General features: G+C 40.1%; 2 pseudogenes; both read left to right on the plus strand.

The window, feature by feature from the left end:
• The first annotated feature begins 3,544 nt into the window (after nt 1–3,544).
• Nucleotides 3,545–12,783, plus strand: LOC116124179 (annotated as a pseudogene).
• An 8,485-nt stretch (nt 12,784–21,268) lies between these two features.
• LOC116124215 lies at nt 21,269–24,524 on the plus strand (annotated as a pseudogene).
• Nucleotides 24,525–25,558: the final 1,034 nt, after the last annotated feature.

The raw sequence follows: 25,558 nt of genomic DNA on the forward strand, positions 1-25,558 counted from the left end.
ATTCGTACCCGGCCCGACCCTTTTTGGCAATCGGTCAAGCAGGTACCCGTTTGTTTGTTTGTTTTTTTTTTAAAAAACCTTTCCTCTTTTCATTTTGCCCCAAATCGAAAACCCTTAACCTAACTCAAACTCACTCTCTCATCAGCCATCTCTCAAACTCATCGTCATCAAAATCCCTAACTCCACTATCGTCGCTTCTCCTGTCACCGCTTCTCATCAGCCATGTTTGTAGTGTACATTGTCGGCGCAACAAGGTATGTGTATCACTGTCTCTAATTTGATCTCATCTCCTTCGTCTTTACTCTTCAGCAGCTCCAATTCTTGGAGTCAATTCTCTGGCGTCCTCAGCTTCTCCTCGGTTACAATCTAGTAACATTGAAGGTTGCTTTTCTTGTTTTATTCTTATTGTTCTGCAGATAACAGATGTCAATCATGTGTATTCCTTTGGAAACCACTATAACATGAATCAAACTAAATCTAGAAGTTTTTCTAATTTGTCTTGTCTCCATTTACTGTACTTAGTAGATACTTTCTAGCTTGTGTCGCTGTTGCTTTTCTTGTGTAAATTTTTTCTTTTTCTTTTTTCAAATTTTGTTATGTGGGTTTATTTGGTTGATGAGGAATGAGAGGACAATCGGTAAAGTTTTTTATCTTTTTCTTTGTTAGGTTTTGGGTTTCTATTTGGTTTGTGAGAAAACTTGGGAGAAAATAATGTAATCGACTTTTTTTTTTTTTTTTTTTTTGATTCGTGATTGGCAGCTTAGAAAACTAGGGAAAAGGATTCTAAATTGAAGGGAAATAGAAAAGAGATCATATTGATTTATCTAAATCTTGTGTTCGCCGAGTCATCAAAATTAATTATTTAAAATTTCATTATTTTCTTTTATGTAAAGGATTCAATTTACATCTAAAATTGGGGATTAGAGATTTTTATTTGTTTAATCCGATTCTCCTTTCGTTCTGATGATAATTTGAATGATTATAAAAATTTGGATATGTCTTTTTTCTGAACTAAAACTGTATTGGGTATAAGAGTATTTTTGTTTGGACTTGAGAAAGACAAATTTTGCTCAAGAATCAAGATTTTAGGAAGATTTGGGGTGTAACTGCAAAAATCTAAAACTAAGTGAACAGTACACCCCGCTGAGTCCTAAAATATTGGACCGTTTAAATCGACCCGTACCTGTGTACCGCCCCACTTGAGGTACGTAGCTATGTTTCTTATTTCCCTCATATTTGAGTCGGTTTTTATGAATATGGTTGGTTGGTCTTTGGTTGTATTGATAGTTGAGTATTTGCCTTGAAATGAGTCAAAATTAGAAGGTTTTTGTTGTTACAGGGTTCACCGGGGTGAAGAATAATCTTCGCCACGGCGAAGAGTGTTGAAGCCACAGGGACTGCGGACAGTTTCGCCACGGCGAAGGAAGCTTCTTCGCCGCGGCGACGTGCCGGTTGAAAAGTTTATTGAGTTTTAGATATTTTTTCCCTTAGGTGCTATTTGACCATTTTACCCCTAATTCAGGAAAAGTGGGGAGTAAAATGTAAGGAAATTTCATGGAGAATATGTTGTATGGGGGTGTGTTTGTAAGGAATCAAAGGATATAGATAATTTCCAAGAAAGAGCAAGGGCAAAATGGGAAGAATGAGTTTGTTAGGGGATATTTAGGGGGGTTTAGTCTTTGAGAACTTTTCATTTCCCATTCCACCGCCTCCTCCATTCTCCAAATTCTCTCAAATTCCTTCAATCTTCCAAGGATTTCCAAGAGCTTTTTGAGTAACTTTTTAGTAGGGTTTTAATCTAAAGCATCCTAAGGTAAGGATTCTTGCTTTAGATGAGAGTTTTATTATGTTTTGATTAGAGTCTCATGTTGTTGTTGTTGGTTAAAGTTGTAAAGAAAGCAAGCTCCCAAAGGAAAGAGAAGTGTTAAAGAAGCTATTTCCTCATAAAGTAAGTAAATTCAACCCAAGTTGAGATTTAAGAACTCTTTTGAGTAGAGAGTTATATATAAATGTGTATTCATTATGTTTGTTGAAATGAGATGAATGAGATTAAGTAGTTTTAATGAGTAATACACATAAATTGAGTTATGAGAAGTGTTTTATTTGCTTGATGTTGGGTTGAGTTTGATTGAAGTTGGAGGAAGTTTTGAGCAAGCTTATTGAAGTGCTTTTCTTTTGACAGGAAATTTAGAGTTTATAAGGGATTTCCTCCCATTTGGATGATTAAAGAAAGAGAAAAGTTAGAGTTAGAGTAGAGTTTTATATACACATGAGTGTATGATGAATGCTCAAGAGAAGCATAAGTAAGAGTAGAAAGCCTTAATTTTGCTACATGGCATAATTGCATCTCATAAATCATAGAGCATGAGTCATTTATGTGCATTAACTATGCATTAATTATGCACTAGAGAGGAGAGTAGAGAAAGAGTAAAATTTTTGAGTTTAAGCTACTCTAAGAGTAAAGAGAAAGAGAGAATAAGCATTATAGAGTAAAACTAGAGTAGTGCTAAACAGAGAAAAGAGTAGGTTGTGCAATGGGGACCTGTAGTACGGGTAGAGTATTCCCACATGTACGCCGCATTAAGAGAGCGACATGAGTATCAGAGAGAAAAGTGTGTAGCCCGTAGAGTACATGCGGATGAGGGCTATACCCGAGTTTACCCGAGAGATCCTATGCACTCACATGGCCAAAGGTTCCGAATCCATGCATAACCAAGTCCGATCGGCTAGAATGAGTAGAAGTCACAGGGAGTGGGAGCGAGTCCCAGCCGTGCCTCCGGTCAGATGGGGCCGTGACTTACTAGAAAGAGAGTTAGTAGAAAAGAGTTATGAGAAAGAGAAAACAGAGAGTTTTATAAGAGAAAGAGTAAATAAAATTATAGGGAAAGGATTAGAGAGAGAGTTACGGGGATAGTTGAGTAGAGGGTTTACTTACTGAACATTGTTTTGTGCTCATCCTGTTGTTCCCTATGTTTTTGCAGGTTCTAGATGAGGACACGGTCGGATGGACATCGGCACACGAAGAGAATTGGCTACACTGTCCACCTTATTTTGATAGTTTTGCATATGATACAAATCTTGTATATATTTGTATAAAGAATACATATGTTTAATAAAAGAAAATTTTGGGCCCAACTTTTTATGTTTTTTTACATGTACTTTTACTATGCATATTTTTATGAGAATGGAGTCGTTACAACCTGGCCGCTCGCCTGTTTTGCTAGGTCTAAACATTCTCAGTAATTCAATATTCTCTGAACCAAACACCCCTTAAAAAGTAAATAATATGATATTAAACAGTAAATAAATACATATATTGACGGAAATAACCTAAAAAAAAATCGGACAAATACCTTGCTTAAAGTCTCCCTCCAAATTTAAAACTAACATCCAAACCGCACCGGATTCCTTAACTCCTTTCAGGCTTTTACATCACCACTACCACCACCAAAAGCTTCCTTTATTCTTTCAACATCACAGCTCACTCCTCACAAAACTCCCTTTCGTCTCTTCCCTAGCCCCAACTTTCCATTTCCATTTCGCTATGTCCGTAGTAGATTTCGTCGACCCACATTCCTACGCCTCCGCATTTCAGCCACTCGTCTCTCACATCTCCTTTTCTCTCTACCTTGATTTCCCCACCTCCACCATCCACGGTGCCGCCCTCGTCACCGTCTCCGACGAACACAACGGCCCTTTCTTTCTCGGTACCCGCTCACTCACCATCCATCAAGTCCTCAACGCCCAAACCCTAGCTTCTCACCCCTGGTCTCTCTCCCCCACCGTTGACCCAATCAAAGGCCAACGCCTCGACGTCCCCCTTAACAATGAACGCGCCTTCTTAATTTTGTTCTCAAGCTCTCCCTCCTCTTCTGCTCTTCAATGGCTCTCGCCTCCTCAAACTTTCAACAAAGCTCATCCTTTTGTTTACACTCAGTGCCAGTCTATTCACGCGTGCTCCATTTTCCCCTGCCAGGACACGCCTGGGGCGCGTATTTGTTACAAAGCGTCCCTGAACATTCCCAGTTAGCTCTCGGCTGTGATGTCCGCGCAACACGTCGATCGGCGCGCGCCCGTCCCCGGCGAGACGAAGAAGTTTGGCAGCAATTTGTTCAATTTTGACTTTGAGTCGTTGTGGTGTGCTGAGGGACGAGTTGTTGAAGTGTTTGAAATGAACCAGCCCATTCCGCCTTATTTGTTTGCTTTCGCTGTGGGAGAGTTAGGGTTCCGTGAGGTGGGGCCCAGGACGAGGGTTTATGCAGAGTCCGTGCCGGCTGTGTTGGACGCGACAGCGCTTGAGTTTGCGGGGACGGAGGAGATGATAAGGCAAGTGATGATAATTAAGTTTTGAGCCTTTTTATTAACTTCAAAATTTTCATTACTTGATAGGTCAAAGTGTAGTTAAAACTGATAATTTTTTAGGATTTAATAGCTTAATAAGTGAAAATGTACTTAAAAATGTTAATATTTTGAGTTTATATAGGCAAGCTGAGAAATTGTTTGGGGATTATGAATGGGAAGATTTGATTTGTTGGTTTTGCCTCTGAGCTTTCCTTATGGTGGGATGGAGAATCCAAGAATGGTGTTTTTGACCCCCACAGTGATCAAAGGTGATGCTAGCGGGGCTCAAGTTGTAGCCCCCGAGCTTGCGCATAGTTGGACCGGAAATTTGATTACTAATGAGACCGATGAGCACTTTTGGTTGAATGAGGTATGTAATTTGTTGTTTCATTTTTTTTAGTGCGATAAATTTGTATTGTTGTTTACTTTGTGCTTGTAAGTTCTGTTAGGAATTATAGAGGATTGCTTTTGTGATTTATTTTGGGAAGCAGAATTGATTGTTTGTTGTTATAGGGTTTTACAACTTACGCGGAGAGAAGAATTGTTGAGGTTGTTCAAGGAGAGGACAAGGCTGCACTGAATATTGGGATTGGGTGGAGGGCTTTGAATGAAGCAATGGAGAGTTTTAAGGACAACTTGGAGTTCACAAAGCTCAAAACTAATCAGGAAGGAGTTGACACTGATGATGTGTATTCAAAAGTGCCATATGAGAAGGGTTTCCAATTTCTATGGCGCATTGAACGGGAGGTTTGTTGAATTACTTTCTGTCAAAGGTTTTTATAATTTTGTTTATGAAGAATTTTCTCACTTGGATTTTCTTTTGAATGCCTAGATTGGAAGGCCTGCATTTGATGAATTCCTCAAGAAATATATTACCACTTTTAAATTCAAGTCAATTGATACTCAGACATTCCTTAAGTTTCTGGTAGAGAATGTCCCTGGAATAGAGAAACAAATTGACTTAGAACTGTGGACTGAGGGCACTGGTATCCCTCCAGATGGCTATGAACCAGTTTCCAGTATATATACGAAGATTGTGTCACTTGCAAATGAATTTAAGCTTGGGAAGATACCAAGGGAGGATGAAGTTGCTCATTGGAAGGGGCAGGAATGGGAGCTCTACTTGGGGAACCTGCCCAAATCTGTTGAAGCTTCACAGGTAGTGTTACTTGTTTTACAATTATGTTGATTTCGTTGGTCACTCTTTTTTATGGGTACTTCTGTTTATATTATCGCCTTGTCACTATATTTTATATTGTTCTGCATATTCTATGTGTATAGTATAGGACCTATTTATTATAAATTTCCACATATGCATCATTTTTGTAAAGCTGTTGGAAAGAGTTACTCATGTATTACTAATTCTTTATGTAAATTTTATCAGCTTGCTAGTACTTGAATTGACTGCATTGGGTGAGTTGACCAAGTGGCTCAGCAACTTCTTGTTTCCTTTTAGAATGGCGTTTTAGTGGTTTCTGAAAGTGTGTGATCTACACCAATCTTTGCGGATAAATCCTAGGTTGTGGCCTGTAGGTTAGGTACCCCCCAAACACTGAAGTTTGTGATGAGTTTCGATGCATGATTTTTGTGGCTTTCGAACAAGAGACCTAGGCGAAAGAAGGTGTTGCTTAGTTTGTGTGATGAAATTGTTGATACTTCGCAACTAAACATCTATTTACTTGTGGATATGAGAACCATATCATCTTTTTTCTTTAAAAGATTTTCTTCTTAGGCATCAATTTTAACAAATTTTCTTTCATTTGATTTCAGCTCTCATGCATATTTGTTTTATTTTCTTAGATGCCCTTAATGTGTGGAACTATGAATTTTTTTTAATAATCTATTTTGAAAATCTTTATAAAGGACTTTGTGGAGTTGGAATTTATTTTGGCCTTCTGGTCTGGACTCCTTTCTATATCTGCTGTTCGTAAATGGTTATTCTTATGCTACACAGGGGGAGATTGTGTTACTTGCATGAACTCCTTCCATTGTGCTGTATGCCAAAACTTGATGGCGTTTATGAATTACAATCTTTATGACCTTGAACACGTTACAATCAGATCTTTGATCACATAAAAGACCTTTAGTGCAGGGATAACTTTTTGGTAGATTTTCTTAATGTTAAGAATGCTTTGGGGAAGTTTCAGTTGGGAGCAAAAGAGGTTACTCAGTATTGTGGCACCGGTGTGTTGCTGATGCTTATCTGATTTTGATCCTTTCTCTGATTATTGCTTCCAGTTTTGAAGGATTAGACAATTGTCTAGGAAATACAGTTGAATGTTCCTCAGTGCGGCTCACATTTTTAATTTTAAATGTAGAAAGTCTAAAAGGATCCTGAATCTGCAAGCACATTCTAGGTAGGAAGCTTAGTGTCACGACCAGCCTGCTTGCCCAAGCATGCTGCACGTTGCTTACCGATTAAGTATACTTCAGGGTGAAGCAGACTTAAGAGCTAAGTTAACTTAGGAGCTAAGTTAACGACTCAGCAGCTAGGTTCGACGACTAAGCACCTTCGTTTCCAAGGTTGCTCCAATACTCGACACCCACGAGCTTCGTTTCCAAGGCTGCACCAATGCCCGACACCCAGGGTTTTCTTAATGCTGAAGCAATGTAGCTTAGTCATAGTTAATTTGAGGTGCTTGAGCCTATAAATAGGCAACTCCACCATGTAAATCATATAACTTGAATTCCAGCAATACACAGAGTTTATATTTTCTCTATACTTCTCTCTCGTTCATATACTTTAGCCTGTGAGCGTTAGGCTGCTTAGCTCATTTCCGACAAGTTAAGGCCGCACGAACTTAGCAAAGAAGTTAAGTGCGTGACAAGTGGTATCAGAGCCTCGTTAGCATAACCTCGGTTTTCATTCAATGGCAAAAGATACTGTCGCTTCCAAAGGAACCAAGACGCAGAGATGGAGGCTTCCCAGGAACGTGGTCGCCGAAGAAAGTCGACCCCAACCCCACCCCCTCAAGGCAGAGAGTAAGTCAAAGATTTTCTTTCCAGTTTGACTCACGCTTATCTCGTGTAGAAGAAAGGGTGAGCACGCAGTCGGAGGATCTAGATCATCGAGTGGATGATCTAGAGTCGGAGGTTTCCGAAACCCACCTGTCGTGAAAGCCATGCTGCTTCAAATGGAAGAGTCGCTAAGGACTGAAATGGGGAAAATCCGTGAGGAGTTCGTGGGGAGCTTGCCAAAACCCGTCATGTGTTCCAAGCCGAAATCAACAGCACGCTCGTTCGTTTAGACGAGGTGCAGGCTGAGTTAGCGCGATGCAAGCGCGGCATGGTTACTAGGACCGACAGCAGCGTCATTGAAAGCCAAAGGATTGACCCCTAGGCCTAGAAGTTTTGGTGGCTCACGCAAGGCACAGAGGTTGACAACTTCCTATGGGGACAGACAAGTACTTCGGGGCCATATGCGTCACGGAGGAAGCTCTCGAGGATTGAAACGCAGTCCTCTATCTCACAGACACCGCAAGGTTGTGGTGGAGGAGACGAGAAGGAGACATCGAAAAAGGTTATTTGCACTATCTCTACTTTTGATGATTTTAAAAGAGAACTTAACGGCAGTTTTACCCGGAGAATGCCGAGGATGAGCAAGAGCTCGCTTGCGACGGATCAAGCAAACAGGACGATCCATGATTATATCGGGACTTCACTGACTGTGATCTGGAGATCCCGGAGATGTCCGACAAGGACTCGCTCTTCAATTTCATGGATGGGTTGCAAACATGGGTGAAAACAGAGCTAAGGCGTCGGGGAGTGCAAGATCTTGCCACAGCCATAGCAGTTGCTGAAAGTTTGATTGATTACAGCACCCAAAAGAATCCAGCACAAATCCAAAGATAAGAGGGGCGGCTTTGTTAAAGGTGCGGAGACAGGGGGCAATCGAAAGAAAGCAACCGAGACACCCCCAAGACTACTCCTCATCCAAAGGCAAAGACAAGGGCAAACGTTGGGACAAAGGCTCCAACAAACCCCGCAACAACTGCTTCATTTGCAATGGGCCATTGGGTGAAAGACTGTCCGGAGAAGAAGGCTCTTACTTCCCTCATGCCAAGCATCAGGAGGGAAAGCCGCCGAAAGTAGTAGTGATGGGGCACATATGGGATCGATGCAACAACAACTCAATGGAATCCAGTCCGCACAAAAAACCCAAACCAAAGGGTTGCTCTATGTTGATATGGCCATCAATGGGAAGGCCACCAAGCCATGGTAGATACAGGTGCTTCACATAACTTCATTTCAGTAAGTGAAGCACGTCGGCTAGACATCAAGGCTTCAGGAGGTGGAGGCACCATCAAGGCAGTCAACTCAGTGGCACAACCGATACAGGGAGTGGCTCGGCATATCAGAACCACGATGGGAACTTGGTCCGGCTACTTTGTTTCCAGTGGCACCGATGGATGACTACCAGGTTTGTCTTGGCTTAGAGTTAATGGAACAAGTCAGGGCATTTCCCTTGCCGTCAACCAACACCATGTGTATCATGGACGGGGAGCAAGCTTGTGTGTTGCCCACTAGCCGCTCTACCAAGCCGGAGACAGCAACACTCTTGCTATGCAGTTCAAGAAAGGCATCAATAGGAAAGAGGAAGCTACTTGGCCATCCTTAAGCAATATGACGACGAGGAGCCAATCCCCCAGAGGCAGTGCCCCGGGAGGTACACAAGTACTCGAGCAGTTTATGATGTCTCACCAAATGAGCTGCCAAAGGAGCTGCCAAATGAGCTACCACCTAGAAGGGAGGTAGACCACCAGATTGAACTGGAACCAGGCGCCAAGCCACCTGCCAAGGGTCCTTACCGTATGGCACCACCGGAGCTTGCGAAACTAAGGAGGCAGTTACGGGAACTACTAGATCAGGGTTCATCAAGCCCTCCAAAGCTCCCTATGGCGCATCAGTTCTATTTCAAAGGAAGAAGGATGGTTCCTTGCGCATGTGCATCGACTACCGAGCACTAAACAAGTTATCTGTTAAATAGTCTATCCTATTCCTTTGATTGCCGACCTTTCTGATCAGCTGGCATGCCCGCTATTTCACCAAACTGGATCTGCGGTCAGGTTACTATCAAGTGCGCATAGCCGAAGGCGACGAGCCAAAGACCACCTGTGTTACAAGGTATGGGTCTTATGAATTTTTGGTTATGCCATTTGGTCTAACAAATGCACCAGCCACATTTTGCACCTTGATGAATAAGATATTCCATCCGTACCTCGACCGGTTCGTGGTCGTCTACCTTGACGACATAGTGGTGTATAGCAAAACCTGGGAGGAGCATATGCGGCACCTCAGGGAAGTGTTCCAAGTCTTGAGGACAACACAGCTGTATATCAAGAAAGAGAATGCTCTTCGCCAAGCCGAGGTAATGTTCTTGGGTCACACAATCAGGGATGGGCAGCTTATGATGGAGGATAGCAAGGTGTAGGCCTCAAGAGTGGGAAACACCCACCAAAGTGCCGAAGTTATGATCTTCCTTGGATTAGTAAACTACTACCGTCGGTTTATCAAAGGCTACTCAGCAAAGCAGCCCTGTGACAGACTTACTCAAGAGAGCAGCCGTGGGACTGGTCTAATGAGTGTCAAGCCGCTTTTGAGGAGTTGAAAGCTGCAATCAGCAAAGAACCTGTGCTTGCCTTGCCAGACCATACGCCATATGAAGTGCACACGGACGCATCCGACTTTGCCATCGGGGGAGTACTCATGTAGAATGGGCATCGATTGCTTACGAGAGTCGAAAGCTCAATGAGACCGAGCGGCATTACACTGTGCAAGAAAAGGAGATGACAGCCATCATCCATTGTCTTAGAGTATGGCGACACTACTTGCTGGGTCCAGTTTTTACTTTGACAGACAACGTCGCAACAAGCTACTTTCAGACCCAAAAGAAGTTGAGTCCGAAGCAGGCACGATGGCAGGACTTTCTTGCTGAGTTTGATTATGTCCTGGAGTACAAGCCGGGCAAGACCAATGTAGTGGCGATGCACTAAGTCGCAAGGCCGAGTTGGCGAGCATCAGTTAAGTCACAAGCGCATTGGCTGACCGAATCAAGCAGGGACTCCAGCATGAGCCATTGGCTCGTAATATCATTGCCTTGGTGGAAGAAGGGAAAACCCGAGGTTTTGGCTGACGACGCTTACTCTACACCAAAGGCAACCGCCTCTACATCCCGAGATGGGACAATCTGAGGAAAGAACTGATCAAGGAGTGTCATGACTCCTTGTGGGCAGGCCATCCAGGTATGAGACGCACCCTTGCTCTCTAAAATCTGCCATTATTGGCCTGGGATGCAGGATAGCATTGAGGGGTATGTGCGAACGTGCCTTGTTTGCCAGCAAGACAAGATAGTACAACAGCAACCGGTAGGCTTGCTACAACCATTGCCCGTGCCGAGAGACCGTGGGAAAGTGTCTCAATGGACTCTCATCACGTGTTTGCCAAAGTCCGAGGGGTCCGGGAGCATCATAGTTGTTGTGGACAGATTTAGCAAGTATGCCACTTTCATCCCTGCATCCCCGATTGCACAGCAGAGGAAACAGCCAAGCTTTTCTTCCGTAACATCATCAAGTTATGGGGCATTCCGACAAGCATAGTCAGTGATCGAGATCCTCGGTTCACCGGAGATTTTGGACAGAGTTATTCAAGATGCTAGGATCAAACCTGACTTCTCGACAAGCTTTCATCCCCAAACTGATGGTCAGACTGAGCGCGTCAACGCACTATTAGAGCTGTATTTGCAGCACTACGTGAGCGCTAGTCAGAGGATTGGCAAAGCTTCTTGACACAGCCCAATTCTCATTAACTTGCAACAGAGCGAGGCAACCAACAAAAGTCCCTTCGAGATCATCATGGGACGACAACCAAACACACCTCTTCCTTAGCCACACGCTATGATGGAAAGAGCCCTGCAGCCTTCAGGTTAGCCAAGTCTTGGCACGAACAAACCGAACTTGCTCGTGCAGCCCTACACAAGGCAGCAAAGAGAATAAAGTGGGCTGACAAGAAGAGAAGGCATGTTGAGTTCCAAGAGGGTGATCTTGTTCTTGTAAAGCTTCTGCCCCAACAGTTCAAAACATTGAGGAAAGTGCACAAAGGCCTCGTGCGCAAATACGAAGGGCCCTTTCAAGTGATTCAAGCATTGGCAAAGTTTCGTATCGACTCCAACTCCCTCCGAAACTGAAGATACACCCGTCTTTCATGTAAGCTTGCTAAAGACATTCCATGAAGACCCGAGGAGCCATCCCGAGGAGTCTCAAAACGAGCACCAACGGCAGTTGTAACATCATTTGATAAGGAAATCGAAGAAATCCTTGCCGATAGAGTCGTCCGCCGATGGTGTGCCAAACTATCGGGAATACTTCATTAAATGGAAGGGACTTCCTGATACCGAAGCCAGTTGGGAGACTGAGAGACTCATTGTGGCAATTCCAGATTCAGTCCTGCGCTATAAAGACAATGCGACGAGGGCGTCGCAGCATTAGGTGCGGAGAATGTCAGCGACCAGCCTGCTTGCCCAAGCATGCTGCACGTTGCTTACCGATTAAGTATACTTCAGGGTGAAGCAGACTTAAGAGCTAAGTTAACTTAGGAGCTAAGTTAACGACTCAGCAGCTAGGTTCGACGACAAGCACCTTCGTTTCCAAGGTTGCTCCAATACTCGACACCACGAGCTTCGTTTCCAAGGCTGCACCAATGCCGACACCCAGGGTTTTCTTAATGCTGAAGCATGTAGCTTAGTCATAGTAATTTGAGGTGCTTGAGCCTATAAATAGGCAACTCCACCATGTAAATCATATAACTTGAATTCCAGCAATACACAGAGTTATATTTTCTCTATACTTCTCTCTCGTTCATATACTGTTAGCCTGTGAGCGTTAGGCGCTTAGCTCATTTCGACAAGTTAAGGCCGCACAAACTTAGCAAAGAAGTTAATTGCGTGACATTAGGCTTGCCAAGGATGTCCCGCCTGAAATAACAGTGAGCCAAAATAATGCACACAATCAATTGAAGAAGACAAGTACTAAAGAACCTGTAGCTTGTTCCTTTCCTAAGATTATGCTACTTCTTTTGTGATGAACAGGTATTAGCCTTGGATGAACGTTATCGACTGTCGGAATCAAAGGACTATGAGGTGAAAGTAGCATTTCTCAGTTGGCCATTCTGTCCAGTGCAGAGATTATTACGGTGAGGTGGAGAAAACTTTGAAGGAAGTCGGTAGGATGAAGTACCTTCGACCACTCTACACTGCTCTTGTACGGGAGCCGAAAGGAAGAAGAGAAGATCTTAGCCAAAAGGGTGTTCAACGAGGCTCACGACTATATCATCCTATCGCTCAGGGCGTTGTCGAGTCTATCTTTGCCAAGCACTCGTAGATAGTAAATTAATTTGTTGCAGTAATGCTTTGGCTTAAGGGATTCACTCAGTGTAATATCAGAGAAATAATGTATGAACCTTGTGTTATCAAATCCATAAAATGAATACCATTTTAGTCTCCAATTGATGCCACGAAAAACACTTGTGGATCAAATTAAGTGTTTTGACAAAGAATCAACCACAAATTAAAGAAAATTAGCAAGTGTGGAGATATAATCAAATACAAAGGATGAATCTTAAAAGATATAATTATATATGCTTACAAATCACTCAAAACTTTTTAATCCATGTTCTTCTCTTTATCAATGGAGGCAAACCAGAGTTCTAAGTTTATAGCTTTTTCTTGAGAATGGGATTATTTTGTTACAATCCTCACTGGTTTTAAAAATATATTTATACGGTGATTGAGTTTTTTTTTTTTTTTTTTTATATAACAAGGGTATTTGGACCAATTTGTCTACATCTCAACTAATTTTTTAAAATTTAAAATTATTGGCTGGATAAAAACTTTATAATCACCTTTATTAGTGTTTGAGAAATTTAATCTCAAAAGTTTATGAAATTTTCTTTTACTCTATGCCGATTACATCAAGTCACTTAAGGATTTTACTTAATATTTAACATCCGCTGCAATGGATCTTTTAAAAGTAATAATATGATATTAATCAGTAAATAAATAATATATTGACGAAAATAACCTCAGAAAGAAAATCGGACAAACGCCTTGCTTAGAACAAAAATGCTATATCCACCAAAAAGTTGCACCGAAACACGTGGAAGCCGCCACGTTGGACCGATGAAAACAGACATAATGGACGCCGTCCAAATTAGCAGGACGGGCGTCCTTCCATATAATATGTGGGACGGGCGTCCATAGAGATGGACGACCGCTGCTAATTTGGACGGTCGTCCATCTATATGGACTGGCCGTCCCTAAATGATGAATGCCCGTCTGCTAATTTGGACGGGCATCCATCTATATGGACTGGCACGGCCGTCCAAATTAGCAGGACGGCCGTCCAAATTTTAGGGATGACCGTCCCTAAATGATGGACGGCCGTCCCCAGTTTGTAAAATTTTTTTATTATTAATTTTTTTTTAAATATAATGTAAATATGGACGGCCGTCCCTAGTATATGGACTGGCGTCCATCTACTAGGGACTACCGTCCAAACACATGGACGCCAGTCTACTACTAGGGACGGTCGTCCAAATACATGGACTGGCGTCCATATTTGTTAAATTTTTTTTAATTAATAATAACGAATGGCTTGTCTAATACGCTTCATTTTTAAGCGCCAAATTTTTTTCTTCTTTTCCTTCGTCTCCGTCATTTGTTTTTCTTCTGTTCTTCATCTGCGCCATTTGGTTTCCTTAGCTTCTCCTTCTTGCGTGTTGTGATTCCTTGACGCCGGTTACTCCTCAACAGTCAAGCACCAGCAGCAATACTCGCCAAGCACCAGCACAATATCTCGTTCTACAGAGATAACCTTGAAACAAAAGTAAATATCAAAACTGCTAAAGCTAGGATTTGTTGTTAAGGTAAATAATTTTTGACTTTTTATATTCTATTTTAGATTGAATATATGTTTGAATGGATTGAATACATGTTTTTTAGATTGAATATATGTTTGAATGGATTGAATACATGTTTGATAGATAATATTTGTTGGTGACAGTTGTGAACTAGATTCATGAACGTAAAAAACTGGTATTAGTTGTGCATGAAATAACTGAATATGGAAGAGTCCAGTTTGCCTCGTTTCAATGATGTTGAGGTAAATTGTTTTAGAAACTTTTTTATGGTGTATTGTATTGTTTATTATGGCGTTTACACTAATTTTATTTATTATAAACCATTGAATCAGGAAATGAATGTGATGAATTAGAAGATACAGGATGTGCAGAGGAAGAAGTGGAGCCTCATATTGGAATGGTGTTTGATTCAGTTATAGTTTGGTGAAGTATTACAGAAGGTATGGGAATAAATGGGTTTTGAAGCAATGATACGTACGTCAAAGAAAGGAGATGATGGGGAGATGAGATACGTGACAGTGGCTGTTCTTGTTCTGGGAAGGAGAAGTAAATGCAGAAATACCTTGAAAAAACAACCTGTTGCAAAAACGATTGTAAGAGTCGGATTAGTGCAACTTTGAATGGTGAATACAAATGGGAAATTAAGTCAGTTGTGCTTGAACATAACCATGATCTTACAAGTCCGACGAAAAGAAGATATTTCAAAGTAAACCGAACTATAGCCTTTTGTGAAAAGGAGGCTTGAAGTTAATGATCAGGCTGGGATTAGACCGTGTAAAAATTTTCAGTCATGTTCAGTTGAGGCAAGAGTTAGAGAATTTGTCATTTCTACAAAAAGATTGTAGGAATTACATTGAAAAAGTTAGAAGGCTACACTTGGAGTTGGAGATGCTTCGGCAATGCTAGAGTATTTTATGAAAATGCAAAGGAGAATTCTAATTTCGTACATAATTGTGTAGATGAAGAGAGTCGATTGAAGAATGTGCTATGGTTTGCTAGATGTAGGGCCACATATAAAGATTTTGGTGATGTTGTGACCTTCGACACACTATCTGACGAACAAGTATGATAGCCATTTGCAGCTTTGTGGGGGTTGATCATCATGGACATTCGACATTGTTAGGTTGTGGGTTAATTTCACATGAGGACACAGAGACATTTGTATGACTTTTTCGTTCTTGGCTTGAATGCATGGATGTTGCTCCTAATGGAATTATCACTGATCAAGATAAGCCATGCAAATGCAATTGGATTGTTTTCCCTAGTACAAGATATAGGTGGTGTTTGTGGCATATAATGAAGAAACTGCCTGAGAAGTTAAGAGGGTATAACGAATATGAAACTATAAAGTTTACGTTACAAAATATTGTGTATGATTCGTTGGCACGTGAAGAGTTTGAAGAACGGTGGAACAAATTCTTGATGTGTATAACCTTCATGAGAATGAATGGTTATTGGATTGTATAAAGAAAGAGTACGTTGGTGCCTGCATTTCTTAAGATACATTCTAGGCAGGTAGTCTACTACCCAACGTAGTGAAAGTATGCATGCATTTTTCGATGGATATGTAAATTCCAAAACAACATTGAAACAATTTGTGGAACAATATGATATGCATTGCGAGATAAAGTGGAAAAGGAGAGGGAGGTGATTTTAGATCTTTCAAGTCTGGATACCATGCATAACGAATTACCCCATTGAGAAACAATTTCAAAATGCATACACAACTGCAAAATTTAAAGAGTTTCAAGAAGAGATTGCGGGGAAGATTTATTGTGAATTATCTTTTCTGAAAAAGTCCGATTCGTATGAGGAGTATCAGGTTTTAGAAGATATTTGGTTTGGTAAGTAATGCGGCTTCCCTTCTGGTTTACTTTGAAGAAATTTCATGTGATATTCGCTGCAATTTGTCATTTGTTTGAGTTCAAAGGGATTTTATGGCAGACATGCCCTTATTGTGTTGATTCATAAAAGGGTTTCACACATTCCAGATAAGTACATTCTACGGCGTTGGAGAAAAACATAAAAAGATGTCATACGAAAATCAAGGTAAGTTATAATAGGTGGAGCACAAAGTTGAAGGACAACGTTTTGAGAAGTTGTCTAATCTAATGCTGACAGTAGCTGATATGGCATCAAACAATGAGGAAGACTGTAACATGTTAATGGAATTGATTACTGGAGTGAAAATCAGTTGGAGCAGAAGGAAGATGAGGGGGGGTTTTGTTAGTAAAGAGGGGACAATCCTCATAAAGAGGGGAATAGTCTAATTTAGTCCACGGGTAGTTCGCAGCAAAGGTCGTCCTCCATGCAAAAGAAAACAACTGAAGGTTGACGAAATTGTACGTAGGGCTAAAAATAAAAACTCCGAAAACAAAGACTTGGTAGAGTATACACCCATTCTGACATGATATTTGTTTTTTAAAGATTATTTACGTATTTGAAGTTTATTATAATATTTACTTGATTATTAATGTGTTATGCTACTTTATAGGGAAAGAATCATCAGCAGCGAGCCAACATTGCTGAAACTGTATTGGAACTCAAGTGTTGTCAAATGATATTGTTGCTACTCAGGTATGTGTTATGTATGTTGGATAATTGTAAAAACCTTGAGTTTTCTATAACATGTGCTAAATTGTGGTTATTAAACATTGACAGTTGTCCACTGGTCCGGTTCAGAATCTCGAAGCAAAATAATTTATGTCCTGGACAGGAAAATGTAATGATGAACTGTTTCGTTGGGAGAGATTTGATATCGTCCACTGGTTGGAGCATTGTTGCATTTGTATTCGGTAGAAATTACTCGCGTTGTGGTTAATTTCTGACGAATGCAGTTGAGCTATATGCTGAATCAGTTGTTTTATTTTATTCTTTTTGTTGCTGATTGGGTAAGAGTAGACTGTTGGTTGTAGGGTGTTGATTCATAAAATAATAGAAATGTATATATTATCCTTATCGGAATGTTTTAGTATATAGTACGTTATATTTCATTTCAGATTTAGGGTATTGATATTTCTTTGGTATCAGTTGTTTTATTTTTATTATTTCGTTGCTAGTTGGGTAAGAGTACACTGTTGATTGTAGGGTGTTGAATTCATAATAATAACGTAAATGTATATATTATCCTTATTCTGGATGTTTTCAGTATATATTATCGTCACATTTTATTTCAGATTATTCTACATTTCATTTCAGATATATATTGTGCATAATAATCTTCACATAACATTTATACTAAAAATTAACAGTCATGAAATTGGAAAGTTCAGCTAATTAAAAATAATTGTGAAATCAAACTTTATAATTAACAATTTATGTACAACAGTTCAGTATTTGAACTCACTAATTATATTAACATTCATAGTCCGTGCCCCAATTAACTACACAAATGTTGAGAAGACAGAGATGTTTAGTAGTTCTTCATCCTAGTGTAGGGGGTGGAGGAGGACGAGGCTGGTGAGAATTTCTTCATCATGTTGGATATTTCTGTCATGCGTTCCCCAAGGATGTCAACCGTTTCTTCTATTCTTGATGCGAACGAGTTGAAATCACTTTGCAACTGATCCGTTGTTCTTGCATTTTCCTCTCAATACGTGAAAAACTCTCTTCTTGAAACCTTTCAATCCATCAATTCTGCTTACTATTTCATCTAAGGTTTGAGAAGACATTTGTTCTACATTCTGAGAAGATCCAGGTTCCATACTCGTTCTTCTTCTTTTCCCCATAGACTCGTCCTTCATTTTCCCCTTCTGGAATAGGGACACCTCCTGCACCGTTGCCTCTCCCTCAATTTCATCCCTAATCAACAACCATTCTCCTGTCACATTCTTTTTAATCAAACCTATTTTAGACATGTGACATCCCCCACAAATTATTTGCAGAAAACGTTATCTTATTGGCTTCATCTAAAGGGGTGATCTGAAAACCCAACTTCTGACATATTAGCGTAACAATCATCCCCCAATAAATGTCCCTTTTTCTGCTTATCTCTCCCAACTTTTTAATCAATAACTGAGCTGATTTACTTGCCCTGTTATTGCTGCTTCCATCAACAATAATCCTCACTGTCACATTTCCATTTGTCTCTTTCCTGCCATTAAATGTGAATGTCAGAAATCTGTGAAAACTCTCATGGCAGGATTTCTTAACTTCGTAGATTTACACCGTGGATGATAACCCCTATTCTAGAAACATCCGTCCAAGCTTGTCTGGAATCCCACGTTTTGGGTACGCTATCCAACCTTCAAAATCAATCCCTATCCAGTTTGCTAAGTCCTGTGGCCTCACTACACAATTCTGATTCTTAATCTAAAAAACATTGTATATGGGTAAATCATCAGTACTTTTCTCCACACTCCAACTACTAAAAAACTCGTAAATCAATGCTTATCCGTCTAATGTAATACTTGCCAACTGTTCCCATTTCAAATTACGGATCCAACCATTAATCTCATCACCTAAACCCAAACTACTTATAAATCCTATATCCAAACTTCTTCCAGACAATATCTCTTTTCGCCATCTCTTTGTATGCTTTTTATGTTGCCTATCTCGAAATTGGACTCCAGATGACGAAGAGCCTACATCCGGAGTGCTTGTGTTTTTTGCTCTTACCATTTTCTGCTTCCTTCTAAAACCCTGCAAAAAACATATCCATAAGAACTATCACAAACATACAACATAACCATGTATCCCACTTTTAACAGTATACTATCAAAATTAATCCACATTCTTGGGATGAGTCATATTAAGAGCTGTTTGATTTCTGTATGTTTTGAATGGATTTCTTTGGTTATGTGTTTATGATGAATTTTATATTAAAATCCCAGCACCTTTACCTGCTAATTTGGGCAACATGCAGTCCAGAACCATGAATGGATGCTGGAATTACATGGTTCTAGACTGCATTTTTGCCCAAATTATGCAGTCCAGAACCATGTAATTCCACCTCTAATTCATGCTTTTATTCAACAAAATGCAACCCATAAATGTATATAAACCAGCCACCACTACATGTAAATTTCGGTCGACTAAAAGTCATAAACACATGGAATCCAAGCCATCATTGCATGCATCATATAACACATAACCAAAGAAATCCCATTCAATAAAACTCCATTAAACAGATGAGATTTAAAAAATATCAAGTGCTGGAGCATCCAGTAAGAACTGTTCAAGTGGCTGTACGTATCACCAAAGGATGACAGAAAATTAATTACAAACAAAAGCATTAGTCAGGAAATACAGCCATAGCCCCAGCCACAGCCACAGCCACAAACTTTTCTTTCTTTTATTAGTTATTATCACAATGAAGTTAGGAATTTGAATGAGAAATGAGCATATAATTAACCAGAAAAAGTAAGCTTATGAGAACCATAAGTAAGTCTTTTCTTTATAAATCTATATTAAACTTGTAATTCAAATCAACTCCAACTCAACTTATTAAACCTGCAGCTCAGCTCAATCCCTTCAAATTTGAACATTAACTTTCAGCAAAAATGCTTTATAATCCTGCATTAACCTGTAGTTCAAATCAACTTCAACTCATTCATTAAACCTGCAACTCATCAACCAATATTTAGAAGCACCAAATCTACAGCTCATCTCAAACCTGCAACAGCTTAAACTAATCTCCACTTACTCAATCAGTTAGGAACAATAGCAACAAAAAAAAAAAAAAAAAAAAAAAAAACCGATGTTTTGCATTACAGTGTCTACTGACAAACCATATGTTTAAGCCTGCATGTAGTTCAAGCTCCCAACTCTGATTGTTTATACACTTGACAATATTTTGTAGGCTTATTTAATTGTATCATGCATAATATTGAAAAAAAAATTGAAACGAAAGTGTAAGCTTTTTCCAAAGATAGATACACACAACCAACAAACGACCTCTAAGAGAGCAGATCACACAACCAACAAAAATGTAAGCTTTTTCCAAGCCAAAAACACTCAAAACAAACACTTCTTTTGTCAACACACAAACCAATCCCCAATTGACTGGATTTCTCTTTATCAAATCAACTCCATTCACACAAATGTAAATCCAACACATTCATCCACAAAAAAAAAAATAAAAAATAAAAAATTGAGAAACGGAAGTATCTTTTACCGCGGCTGATTTGTTTTTTTGAGATGAAGAAGACGATGAACCAGAGCACGCAGATGGATGAAGAACCCACGAACCGAGCTCAGATGGAAGAAAGAAGAAGAAGACCGCTGCCCCTTTTTTCAAAAAGACCGCTGCCCTTTTTTTTCAAACACTTTCCCAAAAAGTTTTAAATACCCTAAAACTTTTTTAATTCTAATTTTGATTTAAAGTTTTAAATAAACCTAAAACTTTTAATTTCTTTTTTATTTTATTAGAGGTGGGACGGTCGTCCCATTCCTTAGGACGGAGTCCCTTAAGTATGGGCGGCCGTCCATACTTAGGGACCTCGTCCCTAAGGATTGGACGCGTCCCTAAGGAATGGGACGACCGTCCAAATATTTTTTTTAAAATTTTTAAACAAAATTATGGACGGGCGTCCATTCTATACGGACGCCGTCCACACATTAGGACGCCCGTCCACAATTTGTGGACGAGCGTCCCAGATTTTTTTTAATTTTTTATATTTAAAAAACCGTCCAAAATTAAAGGACGGCGTCCATTAACTTGAACGCCCGTCCAATGTTTATGGACGGCCTCATGACCTGTGAACGGCCGTCCCTAATTTTTTTAATATTTTTATTTTTATTTAGCAATGGACGGGCGTCCTCTAAATCAGGACGCCCGTCCGTAGTAAATAGACCTCGTCCATATAATTGGACGGGGGTCCATATGAGTGAACGGCCGTCCATAAAATCAAATTTAATACGCCAAATCTTGGATGATTGAATCAGCACACACGTCAGTCGGTACAAAATTTCGGTGTAAAAACACCGTTTCTGTAGCATTGCTGTCTTAGAATCTCCCTCCAAATTTAAAACTAACATCCAAACCGCATATCCTTACTCCTTTCACCATCACCACCACCACCAAAATCTTCCTTTTCATTCAAACATCACTCCTCACAAAACTCCCTTTAGCCCAAACTTTCCATTTCCATTTCGCCATGTCCGTAGTAGATCGTCGACCCCACTCCTACCCTCTGCATTTCAGCCACTTACACTACACTCACATCTCCCTTTCTCTCTACCTGATTCCCAACTCCACATCCACGGTGCCGCCCTCGTCACCGTCTCCGACAACCACGGCCCTTTCTTTCTCGATACCCGCTCACTCACCATCCATCAAGTTCAACGCCCAAACCCTAGCTTCTCACCCCTGGTCTCTCTCCCCCACCGTTGACCCAATCAAAGGCCAACCCTCGACGTCCCCCTTAACAATGAACGCGCCTTCTTATTTTTGTTCTCAACCTCTCCCTCCGTTCTCTCTTCAATGGCTCTCGCCTCCTCAAACTTTCAACAAAGCTCATCCTTTTGTTTACACTCAGTGCCAGTGTATTCACGCGCGCTCCATTTTCCCCTGCCAGACACGCCTGGCGCGCGTATTTGTTACAAGGCGCCCTGAACATTCCCAGTCAGCTCTCGGCTGTGATGTCCGCGCAACACGTCGATCGGCGCGCGCCCGTCCCCGGCGAGAAAGAAGTTTGGCAGCAATTTGTTCAATTTGACTTTGAGTCGTTGTGGTGTGCTGAGGCGAGTTGTTGAAGTGTTTGAAATGACCAGCCCATTCCGCCTTATTTGTTTGCTTTCGCTGTGAGAGTTAGGGTTCCGTGAGGTGGGGCCCAGGACGAGGTTTATGCGAGTCCGGTCGGCTGTGTTGGACGCGGCAGCGCTTGAGTTTGCGGGGACGGAGGAGACGATAAGGCAAGTGATAATAATTAGTTTTAGCATTTGATTAACTTCAAAATTTTCATTATTTGATAGTGAAAGTGGTAGTTAAAACTGATAATTATTTAGGATTTAGTAGTTTAAGAAGTGAAAATGTTCTTAAAACTGTTAATATTTTGAGTTTATATAGGCAAGCTGAGAAGTTGTTTGGGGTTATGAATGGAGAGATTTGATTTGTTGGTTTTGCCTCCAGCTTTCCCTGTGGTGGATGGATCACAGAATGGTGTTTTTGACCCCCACAGTGATCAAAGGTGATGCTAGCGGGGCTCAAGTTGTAGCCCACGAGCTTGCCATAGTTGGACTGGAAATTTGATTACTAATGAGACCAATGAGCATTTTTGGTTGAATGAGGTAGTGATTTGTTGATCGACTTTGTCTTTTAGTGCAGTAAATTTGTATTGTTGTTTACCTTTTTTTATTATTCTATTATTTTATTTAAAGTTGTGTTAGGAAATAATAGATTGTGGTTTATTCTATGAAGCAGAGTTTATTATTTGTCATTATAGGGTTTTACAACTTATGCGGAGAGAAGAATTGTTGAGGTTGTTCAAGGAGAGGACAAGCTGCGTTAATATTGGATTGTTGGAGGGGTTTAAATAGAGAAATGGAGAGGTTTAGGAAAACTTGGAGTTCACGAAGCTCAAAACTAAACAGGAGGAGTGGACCCTGATGATGTTATTCTGAAGTGCCGTATGAGAAGGGTTTCCAATTTCTATGGCGCATTGAACGTGAGGTTTGTTGAATTATTTCTGTCAAAGTTTTTATAATTTGTTTATGGAAGTTTTCTCACTTGTATTTTCTTCGAATGCATAGATTGGAAGGCCTGCATTTGATGAATTCCTCAAGAAATATATTGCCTCATTTAAATTCAAGTCAATTGATACTGAGACTTCCTTAAGTTTTTGGTAGAGAATGTCCCTGGAATAGAGAACAGATTGACTTAGAACTGTGGACTGAGGGCACGGTTATTCCTCCAGATCCTATGAACCTTTCCAGTATATATACGAAGATCGTGTCACTTGCAAACGAATTTAAGCTTGGGAAGATCCGGAGGATGAAGTTGCTGATTGGAAGGGGCAGGAATGGAGCTCTACTTGGAGACCTGCCCAAATCGTTAAGCTTCACAGGTAGTGTTACTTGTTTTACAATGGTTTACTTCGTTGGTCACTCTTTTTTATGGTTACTTCAATTTTTATCTCCTTCCACCATATTTGCTGTTGCTCTGCATATTATATGGGTATAATATAGGACCTAATTTATATAATTTCCACAAATGCATCATCTATGCAAAGTTGTTGGAAAGAGTTATTGATTTGCTTAGTGATTCCTTATGTAAATTTTATCAGCTTGCTAGTACTTGAATTGACTGCACGCATGAGTTGACCAACTGGCTCGTGCACCTTCTTGTTTCTTTCTAGAATGGAGTCTTAGTGGTTTCTGAAAGTTTGTGGTTTGCACAATCTTTGTAATAAATCCTAGGTATTGGCCCATAGGTTAGGTACCCTCCCAACATGAAGTTTTTAGTTATTCGATGCATGATTTTTGTGGCTTTCTAACAAGAGCCATAGGCAAAGGTGTTGCTTAGTTTGTGTGATATGAATTTATTGATACTTCGCCACTAAACCTATATGCTTGTTGGTAGATTTCTTAGTTAAGAATGCCTTGGGAAGTTTCAGTGAGGAGCAAAGAGGTTACTCAGTATTGTGGCATGGGAAAAAAGGGATTTGTGTTGCTGAAGCTTAACTGATCTGATTTTTTCCTTGCTGATTTTGCTTGTCCAGTTTTCAAGGATTGACATTTTCTAGGAATACAGTCAAATGATTCCCTGGTGCAGCTACCTTTTTAATCATATATGTAAAATGTCTTAAAGGATCCTGAATCTGCAAGCACATTCTAGTTGGGAGCCTGAGGCTTGCTATGTATATTGCCAAGGATGTCCAAATCATTGAAGAAGACAAGTACTAAAGAACCTTAGCTTGTTCCTTAACTAAGATACATTATGCTAATTCTTTTTTTTTTATGAACAGGTATTAGCCTTGGATGAACGTTATCGACTGTCGGAATCAAAGACTATGAGGTGAAAGTAGCATTTCTCCAGCTGGCCATTCTGTCGAAGTGCAGAGATTATTACGGTGAGGTAGAAAAACTTTGAAGGAGTCGGTAGGATTATGTACCTTCGACCACTCTACACTGCTCTTGTAACAGGAGCCGGAAAGGAAGAAGAGAAGATCTTGGCCAAAAGGGTGTTCAGCGAGGCTTGCGACGTTACACCTATCGCTCAAGGCGTTGTGGAGTCCATCTTTTCCAAGCACTTGTAGATTATTTTGGTGCAATAATGCTTTGGCTTAAGGGATTCACTCAGTGTAATATCAATAATAATGTTTATTATGTAGTGTAAATGAACCTTGGGGTGTTATAAAATCCATAAAATGAATACCATTTTTAATCTCAAATTGATGCCACCGAAAAACACTTGTGGATCAAATCAAGTGTTTTGACAAAGAATCAACCACAAATTAAAGAAAATTGCAAGTGTGGAATTTAATCGAATACAAGGTATGGGAAATGCTTCACTATGAATCTTAAACGATATATGCTTACAAATCACTCAACTTTTGATTCCAATGCTCTTTTCTCTTTATCAATGGAGGCAAACCTAAAGTTCTAAATTTTTAGCTTTTCCTTTATAATGGGTCTTTTGTCACAATTCTCACTATTTTACCTCATAAACTAAGTCTAATGCAATCCTTACATTTTGGGCTTAGGCTTAAAAATATATTTATATGGTGGCTTGTTATAAATAGCACAACATGATATTGACTGTTTTAGACACTATAAGGTCTCACGGTTTTGTTTATGGGCTTTAGGCTTAAAACACATCATGTTTTGTTAAGGCATATATATATATATATACATACGCAATCTCTCTCACACAGAGCGATGTGAGACTTCACAACAGACCCCTCCATCACGATCTTTTGGTTTTTGGGCTTTAGGCTAAAAATGTGTTGTGTTGGGTTAAGACCTATAGCCTCATATATACACACACCCTTGCTCACACAGACCAATGTGGAACTTCACAACACACCCCTCCATCACAATCGTGCTGATAATGTATTATAAATAGTCGTGATCTTGCTAATAACGTGTTATATATAATTATAATCATACTGATAAAGTGTTATAAATGATCCAATACAATTATAGGGCCTCACGGTTTTATTTATGGGCTTCAAGCCCAAAACGAGTCATGTTGTGTTAAGGGCTATAGTCTTGAATATTCACGACCCTCTCACACGAACAACGTGGGACACCACGATATTTTCTCAGCTTGATTCTTTTAAAAAGTAAAATATTAAACAGTAAATAAATAAATATATTGACGGGAATAACCTCAAAGAAAATCGGACAAATACGTTGCTTAGAG

Source organism: Pistacia vera, unplaced genomic scaffold (assembly GCF_008641045.1).
Source record: "Pistacia vera cultivar Batoury unplaced genomic scaffold, PisVer_v2 Contig150, whole genome shotgun sequence".
Lineage (NCBI taxonomy): Eukaryota > Viridiplantae > Streptophyta > Magnoliopsida > Sapindales > Anacardiaceae > Pistacia > Pistacia vera.